This window comes from Bufo gargarizans, chromosome 1 (genome assembly GCF_014858855.1).
Source record: "Bufo gargarizans isolate SCDJY-AF-19 chromosome 1, ASM1485885v1, whole genome shotgun sequence".
Lineage (NCBI taxonomy): Eukaryota > Metazoa > Chordata > Amphibia > Anura > Bufonidae > Bufo > Bufo gargarizans.
Window position 1 is genome coordinate 600,324,806 of NC_058080.1, and position 20,435 is coordinate 600,345,240.

Here is a 20,435-nt window from a genome sequence, read left to right on the forward strand (position 1 = left end):
TCAATGCATAAGTCGCGGTAAGCCCAACACTAACCTATGGACAACCGACTTAAGAAGGCACCTGCCCTCCCATCACCGAGTCCAATGGGAGCAACGCCGTCAGAACCCACAAAGCGACGCTCCTGGTGCTCCACGTCCTGCTTACATGGCCCAAATGTAAAAAGTTGATTAAACCGGATAACAGTCTTGCCCAACGGCTGAACATCGGCTTTTCGGAACTGTTGGCCCGCCAACTACCACCATATAAACTGGTGAACTCGGAGGCCTTTAGAAAATTTGTGGTCATTGGAACACTGCATTGGAAGGTCCCCGGATGAAGATATTTCATTCAGAAGGGCATCCCTGAATTATATGGCCACGTTTAGCGGCAAGTTAATATATCTCTGGCACACAGTGTCGGTGCCAAAATACATCTGACCACAGACACGTGGTTTAGCAAACACAGGCATTGAAGGTACATAACTTTTACTGCCCACTGGGTGAACCTTCTGATGGCCGTCAAGCATGCAACCCGTGTTGATTTGGTGTTACCGCCACAGATTGCATGCAGGTCTGCCTCTTCTACTCCTCCTTCCTCCCACTCCTCCTCGGCTGACTCCTCCTTTCCGCTGCTGCTGTCTCTTCCGCTACGCCCCCCAAGATCCCCAAAACCTATTTTACATGCCAGGTGAGACGTTGCCATGCTGTGCTGTGTCTGTTGTGCCTGGGAGCCAAGAGCCACACCGGTCCTGCACTAGTTTTAGCTTTGCGGTCACAGGCAGATCAGTGGCTAACCCCGCTCAATTTGACAGTTGGTAAAGTGGTATGCAACAACAGTGCCAATCTGCTGAGCGCGCTGAAACAGGGTGAAATGACACACATGCCATGCATTGCACAAATCCTGAACTTAGTCATGTTGCCAAATACCCCAGGGTCCAGATGTCTTGAGGCGGGCCAAGAAAATCTCTGGCCATTTTAGAAGATCTTACACGGCCATGGTTCGCCTTGCTGACATTCAGCGGCGACACCACCTGCCTGTCAGACGTCTGATTTGTGACTGCTGGACGCAATGGAACTCCACCTTGTATATGCTTGATAGGCTGCTCCAGCAGAAATGTGCAGTTAATGACTACCTGTACGAACTCTGCGGCAGGACAGTTTCTAGGAAGCTTGTTTTTTTTTCACCACTCCAGTGGCTGCTCATGCACGATGCATGCAGACTTCTGCGGCCATTTGATGAGATCACCAAACTGGTCAATCGCAGCCAGGGCGCCATCAGTGACATTGTACCTTACGCTTTATTTCTGGAGTGTGCATTGCATTGTGTCATTGATCAAGCCGTCGAGGAGCAGGAGCAGGAATATGAGGAAGTCGCAATGCTGGTTTAATTCACAAGTCAACAACAGGAGTCTGAAGAGGTGTCAGAGGAGGATGGTGCTTGGACAGAGGAGGAGCAAGAAGAGCACACTTTAAAGGTTTCTGGGATCCCTGGTGTTGTCCGTGGATGAGGGGAGCAGAATGAGGATGACATTATCCTGGATGATGAGCAGGAGCCAGGCCACTCCACCACTTTCAGTTTAGTTCAAATGGGGGCCTTCATGCTACAGGTTTTAAAGAGGGACCCCCATATAAAAAGCATAAGGGGCAAGGACCAGTACTGGATGGCAACGTACTTAGACCCCCCGGTGCAAACAAAAAATGGTGGAAATGTTTCCACCATCACAGAGTGCTGCCAGAATGCAGCACTTCCAGGCCTTTCTTCGAGAAATTCTGCATTCTGCTTTTGCGGGTGCTGGCAGAGAAACCATTGTGGGTACCAATCCAACAGCACATGGAAGAAGAGAGCGGTTTGAAGATGTGTTGGTCACTTCGGATATGAGATCATTCTTGCAGCCAACCCATCGACAGCCACCCTCTGGATCCAACCTCACAGAACGCCTAGACCGACAGGGGTCCAACTACATCGGGTTAACGGCCGATGCGGACGCTCTGAGAAGCGATGAACCCCTGGACTACTGGGTGTGCAGGCTTGACCTGTGACCACAGCTGGCACAATTTGCCATGAAACTGTTGGCTTGCCCCTCGCCCAGTTGCCTGTCCAAAAAGACGTTCACCGCAGCAAGGGGGGGGATCGTGACCGATAAGTGCACTCGCTTAGCTCACGACAGTGTTGACTACCTCACATTTCTAAAAATGAATGAGGCATGGATATCAAAGGAATTCAACACGTGATGAGTCGACCATGTTTGATTGAATTTCCTCATGACAGCCCACAATTATCCGCCACGACCCAAAACAAATCATGGTCCCTGTCTTAGTTAAATACAGCGGCATAAAAGGCCTGTACTGGCCGACATTTAGATATTTATCCTGTGACCGCCTAAAATCCCTCCAGCCACAGAATCCTACAAAGTTGTGTGCTGTCAGGTAAATGCCTAGTGGCTAATTTTTTGGGAATGTACTGGCCTACAGTTACATATTTATCCTGTGACCGCCTAATGTACCTCCAGCCACAGAATCCTACAGAGTTGTGTGCTGTCAGGTGAATGCCTATTGGCTAATTTTTGGGGCCTGTACTGGAGTGGCAAGTTCTCACAACAATACTTAGTGCACCAATCACTAATATCTCATGAGACCTTATAAAATGTGAAGTTGTGTGCACCGCAAAAAAATTGCATCACTAGGAATTTTCGCGATGGCGCTTTTTTTAAACATTCGATCTGCCTATGCAGCGATTGTTATAACCTGCATGTGAAATGTAATCAAATACATTGCTTTAATGTCAAATTGATTACAGTGATCAGAAATTCCTCAACGTCGCAAAAATTGTTACCAACCATCTTTTCTGATCAGATCCAACTTTGGTCTAGTAAAAACCCAGTTGCTGTAGTAGGCCGCGCCTTTTTTGCGCATGCGCATAGGCGAATAGTACATTGCTGATATTTCGCATTGAAAAAATTATGAATGGAGATCGCAAATTCGAATAATACATCCGGTATGTTACTGTCCATGTTGTGGGACTATTTGTGCACTTCTAGTAAGTATTTGGTGGCTGCAAATAAGACCTGAAAATATTCCAGGTTTGCCTGCCTGCCTGCCTTTAAAGGGAAAGAGACCCACCGCAAACTTGCGGTTTGCAAACTTTTGATCGCGTTCACACGATCGCGATCGCGAACCGTCCCGGTCGATGTTCGTCCATCACTACATATCAACATGCTTATTCGTCGCATATAATGCCCTCACATATATTCCCTTTCCATAATATGTTTTACAGGGTCAGCTCAGCTGCAGGCCCTAACCTTTTAGAAGGTCATCTCACCAGCAGGCCCTCATATGTTATTTTGTACAGGGTATGCAAACCAGCAGGCCCGCACCTAAAATCTTTTACAGGGTCAGATCACCTGCTGGTCTGCACCTAATTATACCCAATAGGTAATTTGCGCGCATGCTACCTTGCTTGGATGTGGTAGACATAGCCGTTTCTCAGGCTCCCTCTCCGGAATCGAACACTGATTCACCCTTATCCATGGTCACCATGGTTTGAGCTGAAAATAACATCTAAAGTCGATAGGGCAGACATCCGAATGGATAATCGCCGTAACAGGGACGTGCGCTCGGCTCTAGGTTTTCTAGAGTCACGAAAGCGGCAGCAGGCCCTCGCATATAATGTTTTAGATGGTCAGATCAGCAGGCCCTTGCTCCAAATGTTTTTGAGGGTCACCAGTAGGCCATCTATCATAATTTTTCAAGGCTGCGTATGATGCCCTCCTTTATGTGTAACAAAGGGTATATTGGAGTGCCAGTTACTTTCACTTAGTGCATAGGCTTTGAGTGTAGGAGTCCTACCAAATGAACAATTGTACCACAATGTGAATGAGGCCCTCCTTTATGTGATATACAGGTTGTATCGGAGTGAATTTTTGGCAGCACTTGCACTATATATACAAGTAAATATACAGGAAAGAATGTTTCCTAACAGTTTTTCCCTAAAATGGATTTTATCTTCGGTTTTGTGTGTATTATTGCCAGTCTGTAAAAGTGGCGTACTACTCGGACAACATCGATCCCAGCAGCGACCTGGGAGTCCAAGATGCACCCATGCTGTTCCCAAACCATTTCGGTGGTGTTTCCATCAATTTCTGACCTTTTCCTATGAACCAGGCACCCTACCTAGCAGGGGATGACTGATTTAATGCTCGGGTTCTCCCATGGACTTTTATCGAGCACCCAAGCATCCCGATATGTTCAGCCAGAGCACCCAAGCACTTTTGTGCTCGATCAACACTAGCCTGTACTCTACTGGCCTACAGTAAAATTGTTATTCAGTGAGCGCCTAATGTATCTCCAGCCACATAATCACTTGTTCTTTTCTGTCCGGTGAATGCCAAATTTTTGGGGCCTATACGCCACTAGCCTACAATAAAATTGTTATACAGTGACCTCCTAATGTACCCCCAGCAACATGAACACTTGTTCTTTTCTGTCAGGTGACTGCCTAATTTTTGGTGCCTGTACTGGCCTACAGTAAAATAGTTATCCAGTAGTGATGAGTGGCAGGGGCAATATTCAAATTTGCGATATATCACAAATATTTAGAAGAATATTCATCATATATTCGTGAATTTGAATATTCGTTATATTTGACATAATTATCGAGTGAGTACGCGAGCGCATGATGTAATGACGTAATTTACGTATGTGGCCTAGTTTCGCATTCAATACTGTAGAAGGTCTGCCGGATGGGAAAAAATGGTGCACAACTACTTTGAGAAAGCTGAGGAAGAAATCCTGATCACTGTAACTAATATTATATTACAGCACAGTTGTTGTTTTTTTACATATTGCATGCATGGAAAAACAATTTTTAGAAGTAGATCGAGTCTTGCAAAATATTCGTACATACGAATATTAGCGATATTGATACAAATTTTAATTTTTAGGAATACAAACAAAACAGTTTATCTGGTGTGGGGGTTTAGCTCTTCTCCGGGGATCATTCACACAAATATCTTCGCCAGACACCAAGTTTAGGGTCCAAACATCGCTTTATTTGGCACCTCAGCAAAACAAACATAAATGATACAAAATAAACACCTGCCCACCTGGGCTCTAACTAAACATAACATAACCTGACTCACCGAAAGCACCGTTCACACACAGTCATAACATGCGTCTTTCCAAGCCCAATGTCCATCAGCCTCCTGGCTGTACAGAGCACCGTTCACACACGGTCTCAAGTCCAGTACCTTTATGGGGGAGTGTGGCCCAGTAGTCCTCCCGACTCCGGCCTTGTGACACTTGCACCCAGGCGTCACCCAACGTTCCAGCTAGCACCTAGCTCCGTGGCCCCTCAGCCAGCCCGACTGAGACCACTCGTACAGAGCCTCCAGAAGGGCTCTGTTTCACAAAGACTCTGTCTCCTTCCCGGCCTTGTGAAATCACCGATTCCGGTGCATTAACCCTTGATGTGCCACGGTCAGCGCTGACCGCGGCACATGCGATGTCCCCGTGTTGCTGTGACGGGGCCCTGATGCCATGAAACGCAGCGCGATGTCTTCCTTAGGCATCAGGGCTTGCTTCCGGGGAAGAGCCTGTGAGATCCAGCCCCTTGGATCTCACAAGCAAGAAGCTGTATGTGTAATACACACTGTATTACACCTACAGCCAATGCATTCCAATACAGCAGTATTGGAATGCATTGTAAAGAAGATCAGACTCCCAAAAGTTGAAGCCTCAGAGTGGAGCAAAAACAAAGTTAAAAAAAGTATAAAAAATAAAGTTTTCCCCACGAAAAAGTAGTTTCAAGTAAAAAATAAAATAAAAATATCCTTTGGCCAAAATAAAGGGAATTTGCTTTTTAAAAAAAGAGGAAAAAAGAAAAGAACACATATTAGGTATCACAGCGTTCGTATCGACCGGCTCTATAAAACTAACACATGACCTAACCCCTCAGGTGAACACAGTCAAAAAAATAAAATAATAACTGTGCTAAATAAAACATTTTTTGGTCACCTTGCATCACTAAAAGTGCAACACAAGGCGATCAAAAACGCGCATGCCCCCCAAAATAGTACCAATCTAACTGTCAACTCAATCTGGCAAAAAATAAGCCCCTACCTAAGACAATCGCCCGAAAAGAAAAAAAAACTAAAACACTAAAACATTATTTTTTTGGTTTCAAAAATGCGTATTAGGTATTGCTGCATCCGTAACAACCTGCTCTGTAAAAATACCACATGAACTAACTAACCTAAGGGGGTGAGTACCTGAAAATAAACAGAGTGCCCCCCCCCCAAAAATAAAAATCACAAAAAGTGTAATAGCAAGCGATCAAAAAGTCATATGCACCCCAAAATAGTGCCAATCAAACCGTCATCTCATCCTGCAAAAATCATACACTACCTAAGACAATCGCCAAAACACTGAAAAAACGATGGCTCTCATAAAATGGAGACACTAAAACATGATTGTAACGGTCACGTCCACACACACACCGGGGAAGGATAGTGACCACTGCGCTCCACCCTCACCCCTGTCCCTAACCTACTTGCCTCACGTGTCCTGATGACAGGGGACAACTGGACGACAGTCCCTTACTTAGGATATGTGCAGGGAAGACAGACAAGACAAAATACGTAATGTGAACGGACCGGGTCAGAACAAAGAGAACTACGCAGTAGAAAGGGTTAAGCAAATATTGGTCAGGAGAAGCCGGGGTCAAATACCAGGAGAGTAGAGAAGTACCAGAGGAGTCCGCAAAGCGTAGTCTGGTGGGAGCCGAGGTCACAATACCAGGAGGGATGCACAGTACAGGAGGAGCAGACAAAGGATCGTCAGGGAACAGGATCAGGGGAGTATTCAATAGTCCAACAAATATCCAGGAACCTAGAATTAACAGGCAACCTGTGGCCAGCTTGCTGCCTGTATTTATAGTGGGGTCTGAGGGTCATGTGACGTGGCCAGCGTCATATGACCGACAGACAGGTCGAGCACTGAGTGATCAGCTTGGCACTCAAGGCAGACCTAAGAGCAGGGAGCCTCCCAGCTAGCAAAGCCACCCTGGGAATGAGGCCAAACACAGATCCTCGCTCCCGAAGCTAAGCAGCAGGTCTGCGGCTGATGGGAGACCGAGTGCGCCTTTGGCACCCCGTGACAATGATTTATTTTTTGTTTAAAAGTTGATGTCACTGTACATCTTGAAAAGTGTAATAGCAAATGATCAAAAAGTTGTATATATATATATATATATATATATATATATATATGTATGTATATATATATATATATATATATATATATATATTATATTAGTACCAATCAAACCGTCATCTCATCCCGAAAAAAAAATGAGCCCCTACACAAGACAAAAAAATGCCTGCACACCATTATACATACAAACAATAGAGCTAAGAAATGGGGATCAGTCTAATTAAAAGTGGTACAATACCTAGTAAGTCCAAAGAGAGGCAGTATATTTAGTGTTAGGGACCCATCTGCGGAAGCCACCTTGACGCCTGGTAGATGAGTCTAAAACACGTTTGATCAAATATGTGAGCTAAGAGCTTCCATTAACTCATTTATAGTCTGCATTGTACCACTTTTTTTTAGAATGACCCCGATTTCTTAGCTCTATTGTTTGCATGTATAATGGTGTGCAGCCATTTTATTTTTTATAATCATGCTTGCTTCATGGATATGCACCTGTGTTTCCGAAGGTTCTAGTTTAAATTCTCTTGTAGTATACAGTACAGACCAAAAGTTTGGACACACCTTTTCATTCAAAGAGTTTTCTTTATTTTCATGACTATGAGAATTGTAGATTCACACTGAAGGCATCAAAACTATGAATTAACACATTTGGAATTATATACATAACAAAAAAGTGTGAAACAACTGAAAATATGTCATATTCTAGGTTCTTCAAAGTATTGCACACTCTTGGCATTCTCTTGATGAGCTTCAAGAGGTAGTCACCTGAAATGGTTTTCACTTCACAGGTGTGCCCTGTCAGGTTTCATAAGTGGGATTTCTTGCCTTATAAATGGGGTTGGGACCATCAGTTGCGTTGTGGAGAAGTCAGGTGGATACACAGCTGATAGTCCTACTGAATAGACTGTTAGAATTTGTATTATGACAAGAAAAAAGCAGCTAAGTAAAGAAAAACGAGTGGCCATCATTACTTTAAGAAATGATGGTCAGTCAGTCAGAAAAATTGGGAAAACTTTGAAAGTGTAACCAAGTCCAGTCACAAAAAACATCAAGCACTACAAAGAAACTGGCTCACATGCGAACCGCCCCAGGAAAGGAAGACCAAGAGTCACCTCTGCTGCGGAGGATAAGTTCATCCGAGTCACCAGGCTCCGAAATCGCAGGTTAACAGCAGCTCAGATTAGAGACCAGGTCAATGCCACAAAGAGTTCTAGCAGCAGACACATCTCTAGAACAACTGTTAAGAGGAGACTGTGCGAATCAGGCCTTCATGGTAGAATATCTGCTAGGAAACCACTGCTAAGGACAGGCAACAAGCAGAAGAGACTTGTTTGGGCTAAAGAACACAAGGAATGGACATTAGACCAGTGGAAATCTGTGCTTTGGTCTGATGAGTCCAAATTTGAGATCTTTGGTTCCATCCACCGCGTCTTTGTGCGACACAGAAAAGGTGAACGGATGGACTCTACATGCCTGGTTCCCACCGTGAAGCATGGAGGAGGAGGTGTGATGGTATGGGGGTGCTTTGCTGGTGACACTGTTGGGGATTTATTCAAAATTGAAGGCATACTGAACCAGCATGGCTACCACAGCATCTTGCAGCGGCATGCTATTCCATCCGGTTTGCATTTAGTTGAACCAGCATTTATTTTTCAATAGGACAATGACCCCAAACACACCTCTAGGCTGTGTAAGGGCTATTTGACCATGAAGGAGAGTGATGGGGTGCTGCGCCAGATGACCTGGCCTCCACAGTCACCGGACCTGAATCCAATCGAGATGGTTTAGGGAGAACTGGACTGCAGAGTGAAGGCAAAAGAGCCAACAAGTGCTAAGCATCTCTGGGAACTCCTTCAAGACTGTTGGAAGACCATTTCAAGTGACTACCTCTTGAAGCTCATCAAGAGAATGCCAAGAGTGTCAAAGACTAATCAAAGCAAAAGGTGGCTACTTTGAAGAACCTAGAATATGACATATTTTCAGTTGTTTCACACTTTTTTGTTATGTATATAATTCCACATGTGTTAATTCATAGTTTTGATGCCTTCAGTGTGAATCTACAATTTTCATAGTCATGAAAATAAAGAAAACTCTTTGAATGAGAAGGTGTGTCCAAACTTTTGGTCTGTACTGTATATTGAGGGTAGCGCCTCCTTTAGACTGAACACGGCCATCTCCCTGGGTCTTCTGAGCAGAGTACGTATGTAGCTGGTTCCTACACTGCCCTGAATATTGTAGGCTTAGGTAAGTCCAAAGAGAGGCAGTATATTTAGTGTTAGGGACCCATCTGCAGAAGCCACCTTGACGCCTGGTAGATGGGCCCGACACACGTTTGATCAAATATGTGCGCTAAGAGCTTCCATTAATATTTATTCATTTATAGTCGGCATTGTACCACTTTTATTTAAAATTACTCCCATTTCTTAACTCTATTGTTTGGAGTTTCTACTCTAAGGGTGCATCAAGGGGTCTTCAAACGTGACATATATCAGAAAAAAATTATCCCAGTGAAATCTGCTTTCCGAAAACCATATGGTGTTCCTTTCCTTCTGCGCAATACCGAGTGCCCGTACAGCAGTTTAAGACCTCATATGGGGTGTTTCTGTAAACTACAGAATCAGGGCCATAAATATTGAGTTTTGTTTGGCTGTTAACCCTTGCTTTGTAACTAGAAAAAATGGATTAAAATGGAAAATCTGCCCAAAAAGTGACATTTTTAAATTTCATCTCTATTTTCCATTAATTCTTGTGGAACACTTAAAGGGTTAAAAAAGATTGTAAAATCAGTTTTGTATACGTTGGTGGTGTAGTTTCTAAAATGTGGTCATTTTTGGGTGGTTTCTAATATGTAAGCCTCACAAAGCGACTTCAGACCTGAACTGGTCCTTAAAAGAGGGTTTTGGAAATTTTCCGAAAAATTTCAAGATTTGCTTTCAAACTTCTAAGCCTTCTAACGTCCCCAAAAAATAAAATGTCATTTTTAAAATTATCCAAACATGAAGTATACATATGGGACATGTAAAGTAATAACTATTATATGAGGTATCACTATCTATTATAAAAGTAGAGAAATTGACATTTTATTAATATGTTTGGTAAATTTGGGATTTTTTTATAAATAAAGGTGAAATATATTGACTCAAATTTTATGACCATCATGAATTACAATCTGTCACGAGAAAACAATCTCAGAATGGCTTGGATAAGTAAAAGTATTCGATAGCTATTACCAGATAAAGTGACCCATGTCAGATTTGCGAAAAATGGCCTGGGAAGAAGAGTGAAAACTGGCCCAGGGTTGAAGGGGGTTGCGTTAAAGACTTTCTTGCTGCCTCTTTACTGTGTCCGCTGACCTGCCTACTAGAGTGAGTCCCCACAATACATAAACTGCCAACATCATTCAGTATTCCGGTGAAAGGCCCAGTCCATTACATACATCCCCCACTTAATTTGCATGGGATTATAGAGTTTATATATATATATATATATATATATATATATATACACACACACCACACACACACCCCTTAACCTCATAAACCAATAATTAAATAAGACACATGGACACCTAATATAAATGGATAAATTAGGCCTCTGCCAACTTTATTAAAGAATAGCTTAACAAATGAATAAACACATTAAAACGTATTAAGGGAGTCTTTCATGTAAAATCATCATTTTACACCACTAACATCATGATCTCCCTTACATTCCCCCTATTAAAATCTTACCTTTCAAATTGCTGTCCGTTGCCTGTATTCTGTGAAAAACGCTTTTATTTCATATACTAATTAGCTTCTCTAGGTGCCCAGACGCAGCATTGATGCTTCTGGTGCCCATGCCCCTTGGCACTTTTCAAAGCAAACCACTCCACTTTCACTCCTCTGGCCCGCCCTAGGTTCTCCTGTTTCCATCCACTCTTCACTGCTAAATCCCTCGCCTGCGCTGTTCAATATAATCCTCGTTCCTGCGCAGGATTTAGCGGTGAAGAGAGGATGGAAACAGAAGAACCTAGGGCGGGCCAGAGGGGTGAAAGTGGAATGGTTTGCTTTAAAAAGTGCCGAGGGGCATGGGTACCGGATGCATTAACGCTGCCCCTGGGCACCTATAGAAGCTAATTAGCATATGAAATTAAAGCATTTTTCACAGAATACAGGAGATGGATAGCAATATGAAAGGTAAGATTATACGTGAAATACTCACTTAAACCACTGAATAGACCAGTGATAAACTCTGCCTAAATAGCATATAAAAATCTAGTCTGCTCGGCACCTATCGGCAAGCGACTTTACCCCTCCTTCTAATAATAAAGTGACCGTGACCACTAAATCAACAGGGAGGGGGGTCGGGCTTCAAAATGCGGCTTGGCAGACAGTATAACGCTGGCAGCCACAAAAAATTATATACCCAACATAACACCATCCAATAACCCCTTTTCTAATTTACAAACTGTTGCTTGGTTTCCCTAAATGTCAATAACCCAGCCACAATACCCTATAGCAGTGATGGTGAACCTTTTAGAGACCGAGTGCCCAAACTGCAACCAAATACCCACTTATTTATCGCAAAGTGCCAACACAGCAATTTAACCTGAATACCAATAAAGTATATCTTCTGTGTACTTTATCATTTAGCAATAATAGCTTAATAGCCTACATTCAGTGTGCTGCCTGTGCTGTTCATAGTGCGCCCTGTGCTGATGAATGGCAGGAAAAGTCTAAAGCATATTGGTACGCCATAGACTTTTTCCGCGTGTGCCCACAGAGAGGGCTCTAAGTGCCGCCTCTGGCACCCGTGCCATAGGTTCGCCATCACTGCCCTATAGGACACCTTCCTAACGAATTACCTGTTACCTCATTCTACCTTGTAATTTAGGCTAGTTTTACCCATCTTTAACACTGGATTTGGCATATTATTTAACACCAAAATGAGCCAAATACACCATGGGGATAATCATAATCCCATGCAGATCCCTCCATATAGGAATTTCTGGATCTCTACCTTTGTTATGATTTCTGAGTTGCTGGTCTAAATTCTTAACAATTGTGTGATTACAGGGGTTCCCGTTCCATCGATAAGCCCCTGAAGATCCAAAAAGGATTTGAACGTGGTGGAGTTTTCCACGGATGAGTCGGAGGAGCAGGTGGAGGAAAGAATGGTGGAGGTAGAGGAAAAGCAGCCCGGACCCTTCCAGCTATGGGATTCCCTTCCCCCACCACCAGAAGAGGAGGAGGATGCCTATACCCCTCACAAGGAGGGTAAATATGTGCACACATCAATATAATTCGATATACATAACATATTCTCAAACATCCTACGATCCCCCCACCACCCTGCATCTCTGGAGCTGCAATGCACATGCGTAAGGAATCTGAACAATAGCAGCCCTTAGTTAACACGACTGCCTGTTTAGCTGAGCAGCCTTTGCACCCAAGCGATTATGCCTGGGGGCCGAGTGTTCATTGGTCAGTAATAGTACGTCCCTGTGCGTCAAGTCATGTACCACTATTATGGGCCGATCGTGAATTGTTTAAAAGTGCCAACAATGAGGGGACAACAGAAACTACAGTACTAGAAAACAACAAAACTGCACCCTAACTCTGTAAACTACCTAAAAACTATTAACTAACCAAATAAATAACATTATACTCTATCCGAACTATCACTAAGCAAACAACACTATAATTAACATAAAGATCTATAACTACTGAATTTAGATGTAAATCAGCAGTGTTTAAACACATACTCCACACAATGCACTAATTATCTTGTGACCTGAATTGCAATAATTTTTTTTTTTACAAACCAAACAGTACAGATGCAGCGTGACAACCTAAACGCCATGCAGGATGTTAACAAGCTGCTAATGCAGGTCAACAAGAAGGTGAAGCACATGAATAAAATGCTCCTTCAATGGATGCAGGAAATGGGGGGTCTACTTGGCAAACTGAAAAAGTTGCACTAGAGGCCTTTTTAAAATTTTGTTAATAAAATGTTTTGATGTGTTATAACATGTGCTTTTGTTTTTCTGCTGTTATGGTGTAATTTTAACTGATAACTTAATTGTAAGGCCCCTTTAGTCCAGGGTCAAACTCAGGACAGACAGCAGTAGGTACATGGTAACACTGTCGTATAAGGCCCACACATAACTCAGCAGTGTCAGGACATACAGCAGCAGGTATTTGTAATGGTGAAGTATAAAGCCCACACATAAGTCATCAGGGTCAGGACAGACAGCATCAGCAGCAGGTAGATGGTAATGGTCGAGTATAAGGCCTACACATAGCTCGGCATAACTCAGGACAGGCAGCAGCAGGTTCTAAGTGTGCACTGTGCAGCAGGAATGTGTTCCCAAGAATGGGCCCCCACCAGACCAGGGCAACAACAAAAATAAACTAAGACACCTCTGACAGCAGCATGTTGTAAATGTGAAGCAGGAATGCGTTAACATGCAAAAAAAAAGCACTATTTTATATTACATAGTAACATAGTACATAAGGCCGAAAAAAGATTTGTCCATCCAGTTCGACCTGTCATCCTGCAAGTTGATCCAGAGGAAGGCAAAAAACCCCTGTGAGGTAGAAGCCAATTTTCCTCACTTTAGGGGAATAAAAATTCCTTCCCGACTCCAATCAGGCAATCAGAATAAATCCCTGGATCAACGATATCTCTCTAGTAGCTATAGCCTGTAATATTATTACGCTCCAGAAATACATCCAGGCCCCTCTTGAATTCCTTTATTGTACACACCATCACCACCTCCTCAGGCAGAGAGTTCCATAGTCTCACTGCTCTTACCGTAAAGAATCCTCTTCTATGTTTGTGTACAAACCTTCTTTCCTCCAGACGCATAGGATGTCCCCTCCTCACAGTCACCGTCCTGGGAATAAATAGATGACGGGATAGATCTCTGTACTGACCCCTGATATATTTATACATATTAATTAGATCTCCTCTCAGTCGTCTTTTTTCTAAAGTGAATAACCCTAATTTTGATAATCTTTCAGGGTACTGTAGTTGCCCCATTCCAGTTATTACCTTAGTTGCCCTCCTCTGGACCCTCTCCAGCTCTGCTATGTCAGCTTTGTTCACTGGAGCCCAGAACTGTACACAGTACTCCATGTGTGGTCTGACTAATGATTTGTAAAGTGGTAGGACTATGTTCTCATCACGGGCATCTATGCCCCTTTTGATGCAACCCATTATCTTATTTGCCTTGGCAGCAGCTGCCTGACACTGTTTTTTGCAGCTTAGTTTGCTGTTTATTAAAATTCCTAGATCTTTTTCCATGTCTGTGTTACCGAGTGTTTTACCATTTAATAAGTACGGGTGACTTGCATTATTCCTGCTTATTGTAAATATTTTTTTTTTTTTACATTATTTTAACTTTTTGAAACCACACAAAAAATTTGTACTAAATTAGCTAGACACTCCGCCTGCATCAGTCTGCTATCATTTCCATATCGGGCACATTAAGTCCTCCAAGCCAGAGGGCAGTATGAGTGGAGGGGTTTATTTCAGCGGCTCTCTCATTCATCTTTTGTCTGTGAGGAGTAATGGGTACCGCCGCTCTCCCCACCCATACACGATCAGCACCGCACACACGCTGTGCTCTGGCCAACGGCAGGACCCATCTGTCCTGTGCCTGTCTGAGCACAGAAGGCAGTGATGAGCCAGCTTGCCTCGGCCAGGGTATGGAAGTGTCACCTGCTCAGCAGCTGGGATTAGTTCACCTTCCCATCGGTGAAGACTCAGCTGCGGTCCCCGGTCATTGTAATGAGTAATGTGTAAAAAATAAAAAATCATTACGAATATATAGCACTATATTTAATAAATATAATGCTATATTATCGTAATGACGAACATTCCTTATATATATTTTTTAAACCGTACTCAGGCAGACACTGATCCCTCCCTTCTTTTAGCTTGTGGGCGAATATGTAGAATATAGTATATTTTACATATTCGTCCATGTAGAGGGAAGGGTGATATTTAAATATATATATATATATATATATATATATATATATCTCTCAAAACTATGAATTAACACATGTGGAATTATATACATGACAAAAAAGTGTGAAACAACTGAAAATATGTCATATTCTAGGTTCTTCAAAGTAGTCACCTTTTGCTTTGATTACTGCCTTGCACACTCTTGGCATTGTCTTGATGAGCTTCAAGAGGTAAGTCACCTGAAATGGTCTTCCAACAGTCTTGAAGGAGTTCCCAGAGATGCTTAGGACTTGTTGGCCTTTTTTCCTTCACTCTGCGGTCCAGATCACCCCAAACCATCTCGATTGGGTTCAGGTCCGGTGACTGGAGGCCAGGTCATCTGGCGCAGCACCCCATCACTCTCCTTCATGGTCAAATAGCCCTTACACAGCCTGGAGGTGTGTTTAGGGTCATTGTCCTGTTGAAAAATAAATGATGGTCCAACTAAACACAAACCGGATGGAATAGCATGCCGCTGCAAGATGCTGTGGTAGCCATGCTGGTTCAGTATGCCTTCAATTTTGAATAAATCCCCAACAGTGTCACCAGCAAAGCACCTGCACACCATCACACCTCCTCCTCCATGCCTCACGGTGGGAACCAGGCATGTAGAGTCCATCCGTTCACCTTTTCTGTGTCGCACAAAGACACGGTGGTTGGAACCAAAGATCTCAAATTTGGACTCATCAGACCAAAGCACAGATTTCCACTGCTCTAATGTCCATTCCTTGTGTTCTTTAGCCAAAACAAGTCTCTTCTGCTTGTTGCCTGTCCTTAGAAGTGGTTTCCTAGCAGATATTCTACCATGAAGGCCTGATTCACACAGTCTCCTCTTAACAGTTGTTCTAGAGATGTGTCTGCTGCTAGAACTCTGTGTAGCATTGACCTGGTCTCTAATCTGAGCTGCTGTTAACCTGCGATTTCTGAGGCTGGTGACTCGGATGAACTTATCCTCCGCAGCAGAGGTGACTCTTGGTCTTCCTTTCCTGGGGCGGTCCGCATGTGAGCCAGTTTCTTTCTAGCGCTTGATGGTTTTTGTGACTGCACTTGGGGACACTTTCAAAGTTTTCCCAATTTTTCGGACTGACTGACCTTAATTTCTTAAAGTAATGATGGCCACTCGTTTTTCTTTACTTAGCTGCTTTTTTCTTGCCATAATACAAATTCTAACAGTCTATTCAGTAGGACTATCAGCTGTGTATCCACCTGACTTCTCCACAACACAACTGATGGTCCCAACCCCATTTATAAGGTAAGAAATCCCACTAATTAAACCTGACAGGGCACACCTGTGAAGTGAAAACCATTTCAGGTGACTACCTCTTGAAGCTCATCAAGAGAATGCCAAGAGTGTGCAAAGCAGTAATCAAAGCAAAAGGTGGCTACTTTGAAGAACCTAGAATATGACATATTTTCAGTTGTTTCACACTTTTTTCTTATGTATATAATTCCACTTGTGTTAATTCATAGTTTTGATGCCTTCAGTGTGAATCTACAATTTTCATAGTCATGAAAATAAAGAAAACTCTTTGAATGAAAAGGTGTGTCCAAACTTTTGGTCTGTACTGTATACTACAAGAGAATTTAAACTAGAACCTTCAGAAACACAGGTGCATATCCATGAAGCAAGCATGATTATAAAAAATAAAATGGCTGCACACCATTATACATGCAAACAATAGAGCTAAGAAATCGGGGTCATAACATCAGCCTAGTTCTGTTATGACGTGGGCGTGTGATATGCCATGGTGTAGCTTGGGGGATGCTCTAATTTACACCTTGGGCAGGAATTCCTTTGATTCCTTTGTCTGTACAGATCCTGAGGTAGCCTCAGGTGGCCAACTGGCAATTCAAGCATTCCGTCACACGCCCACAATGATGCCATCACTCTCCTGTTAAGGAGGGGGAGGTGGGCTGCTTTTGGGCTTATATTAGCCCAAACTAGGACAAAGGCTCTCTCTCTTGGGACGGCTTCAAACAGAGACACATGGGAGCAGCTCCATGAAGGGAGATGGACTGAATAGCTCCCTGAAGGAAGAGAGGCAGAGCCCACATGCCCCTGGAGATGGCTGAGTAACACTTTCCCTCCAGCATTGCAGTACCCCAATACCCCTGCTCTACATTACCCCTATTCACCCCTGGCCTGCATTGGGTTAACCCTTACCCTGCAGTTAACCCCTTTCTGGAATGATCCTGCCTAGCAGAGCACTGTCATGCGAGTCCCTATACCCCAGTCCTGCCCTGCAGAGCATTAGCCCCTGCAATTCCCTGCTGCCCCGACCCCTGTAACCCTTTTAGTACTGCAGTCCCTGCACTGCAGTAACCCCTGTATTACTTGCTGCCCTGAATCCTTTAACCCCTGCATTCCCAGCAGCCCTCCCTGTGGACCCTGTAACCCCTGCAGCAGTCCCTTTAACCCCTGCATTTGCAGCAGCTCTCCATGTGGACTCTGTAACCACTGCAGCTGTAACCCCTTCACTGCTGCACTATACCTGCTGAACCCAACACTGACCCTGTGTTCCCTGGCCTGCAAGTATTAACCCCTGCAGTGCCACAATTGTGTTTTACCCCTTGTACCCCGTAGGGACAGTGAGTAAACAGGCGGTGTTTTTAGTAGTCGCCGCCTTAGTATAATACTATACTATTAGTATAGTAATAGTAAGTCATATGTAGTGTAGTTCAGTGTAGTGTATAGGCAACAGAGGAAGCTAGTTAGTCAAATCAATTAGCTAGCTATCATATAGAGTTAGTTTCCTATTTTTGTCATAAATAGGCGGAGTCATCATTAGACGACTCATGCCTATTTGTGAATATTAATTATTGGTATTATCCAAAATATCAATAATTAATATATCCGTTAACAGCCCACTGGAGGGATCTGTGTCCAGCGCTATATTACTATATATTCTTTTTTTAGAATACTCGTAATATTCTAAAAAAAGAATATATACCAATATAGCGAATATTATAAAAAAAACTAATATATAGCAATATACCGAATATAGTGCTATATTAATTTTTTAGAATAGTCGTCATTTTTTTTCATATGAATATGAACACATGATTACTCCCTGCTTCTTGCTTGTTGGCCAATGAGTCATTGGACTACAAGCAAGAAGCAGGAAGGAATCACGTTCAGATGGAAAAAAAAAATGAATATTCGTAATTACGAATATACAGCACTATATTCTAAATATTCACAAATTATCGAAGTACCGATATTCGAGATTAAAATTTGTAATTCGAATATTCACGCTTAACACTATTATCCAGTGACAGTCCAATATTCCTCCAGCCAGTCAGGTGAATGCCTAATTTTTAGGGCCTGTACTCCTCTGGCCCACAGTAAAATAGTTATTCAGTGACCGCCTTATGTCAGGTGAATGCCTAATTTTTGGGGCCTATACTGGTGTACAGTAAAATTGTTATGCACTGACCGTCTAATATACCTCCAGCCACATAATCACTTTATTGTCAGGTGAATGCCTAATGTTGGGGACTGTACTCCACTGGCCTACAGTAAAACTGTAATCCAGTGACCGCCTAATGTACCTTCAGCAACATAATCACTTGTTCTTTTCTGTCACGTGAATGGCCTGTACTCCCATGGCCTAAAATACAATTTTACTATGCTCCAGCAGGGCACATTTGAGAATTTCCATTTAAGATGCATAAAAATGGACCCTGAGTAAGGCCTCATGCACACGACCGTTGTGTGCATCCGTGGCCGTTGTGCCGTTTTCCGTTTTTTTCACGGACCCATTGACTTTCGATGGGTCCGTGGAAGAATCGGAAAATGCACCGTTTTGAAGCCGTGACCGTGATCCGTGTATCGTGTCCGTCAAAAAAATATGACCTGTCCTATTTTTTTCACGGATCACGTTTTTTCGGACCCATTCAAGTCAATGGGTCCGTGAAAAAATGCGGATGCACCTTATAAGCCTTCCGTGTGTCATCCGCGTCAGTTTTTTCTGCGGATTGGTTGCCTGGAAACCTGTCTCCAAGTCATTTTGGCAATAAAAAAAAAAAAAGAGACAGGAAGTTAAAAGTAGACGATTGGCAAGCCTTGTTTGTGCCAAATGCCAAAATGGAATGTGGACAAGCTTATTTCATTAGTCCAACAAAGGCCCGAGCTATGGGACACTCAGTCCTCCGCGTATCAGGACCGTGTGCGGAAGGAGATATCGTGGGAGAAAGTGGCCCGTCGCCTCAAGCCACGCGAGTGGGATAAAGCGGATAACCGAGGTCGTGCAGAACTAGGTACGTGCAAACAATGTCACTCTGAGGTTTGGTCTTTGTGTTGTCCCTTATGATATAGTAAATTACTTCAGTGACTTCACATTCATGTTCCTTTGGAGGCAAGGCTTAATTGTGTATTGCAGGGATGCTCAACATGTGGCCCTCCAGCTGTTGTTAAACAACAACTCCCACCATGCCCTGCTGTACCTGAAGGCCTGCTGGGAGTTGTCATTTTGCAACAGCGGAAGGGACGCATGTTGAGCATCCCTGCTCGAGTGGTATGTACATGTAGGGGCCCAGCTGTAGGGGAAGCAGGTGAAGCAGCTACATTGTGTCCATGAGCTTGAAATGGCCTATCCGGGAGGAGGAGGTGGAGGATTAAAATACTTTGTCAGGGGCCCCTCCACAGTGTCTGCACAGTTAGATATACAGGAACAGTATAGGTAATCTAAAAAAGGTAGAAACTGCGCCCTGAGAAAAGAGAGTGTTCATTACTAGCCACTGGACTTGAGGCGGCTTGTAAGGAAGGTGTTGCAAACAAATTACTGTGGTAGGGGGGCCATCTTTAACATTTGTGATTGTGGCCAGTCATTTCTCAGTACACACTGTGTCTGTTTGTACTAATTTTGAAGTATTATTTTACACCCCACTCCAAGTTTTAATGTATGTTCCCACCTTACCTTCTGGCCACCGTCGTAATGTATACTGTGGCTTTTTTGGGCAAGTTTGAACACATGTGCCATGTTGAACAGGATCTTTAAACATCTCTCTATTGCCAGTTACATGAAATAGTCTTTTTAAAAGGCAATCTCCCCATATTTTCGCCATTCATGAAATTGTCTACCATTCTCTTATACCCACAAGTGGTGTTCTGCAGGTTTTGTTTTTTAACATTTTAAAAATTAGAAAAACATTTCTTTTTTTACTATCAAAATTGTGGAATTCACATTTTACTCAACTTTGGATGTTTGTTTTCACAGTGAAAAATGTCAAGGTCCGCTGGAACAGCT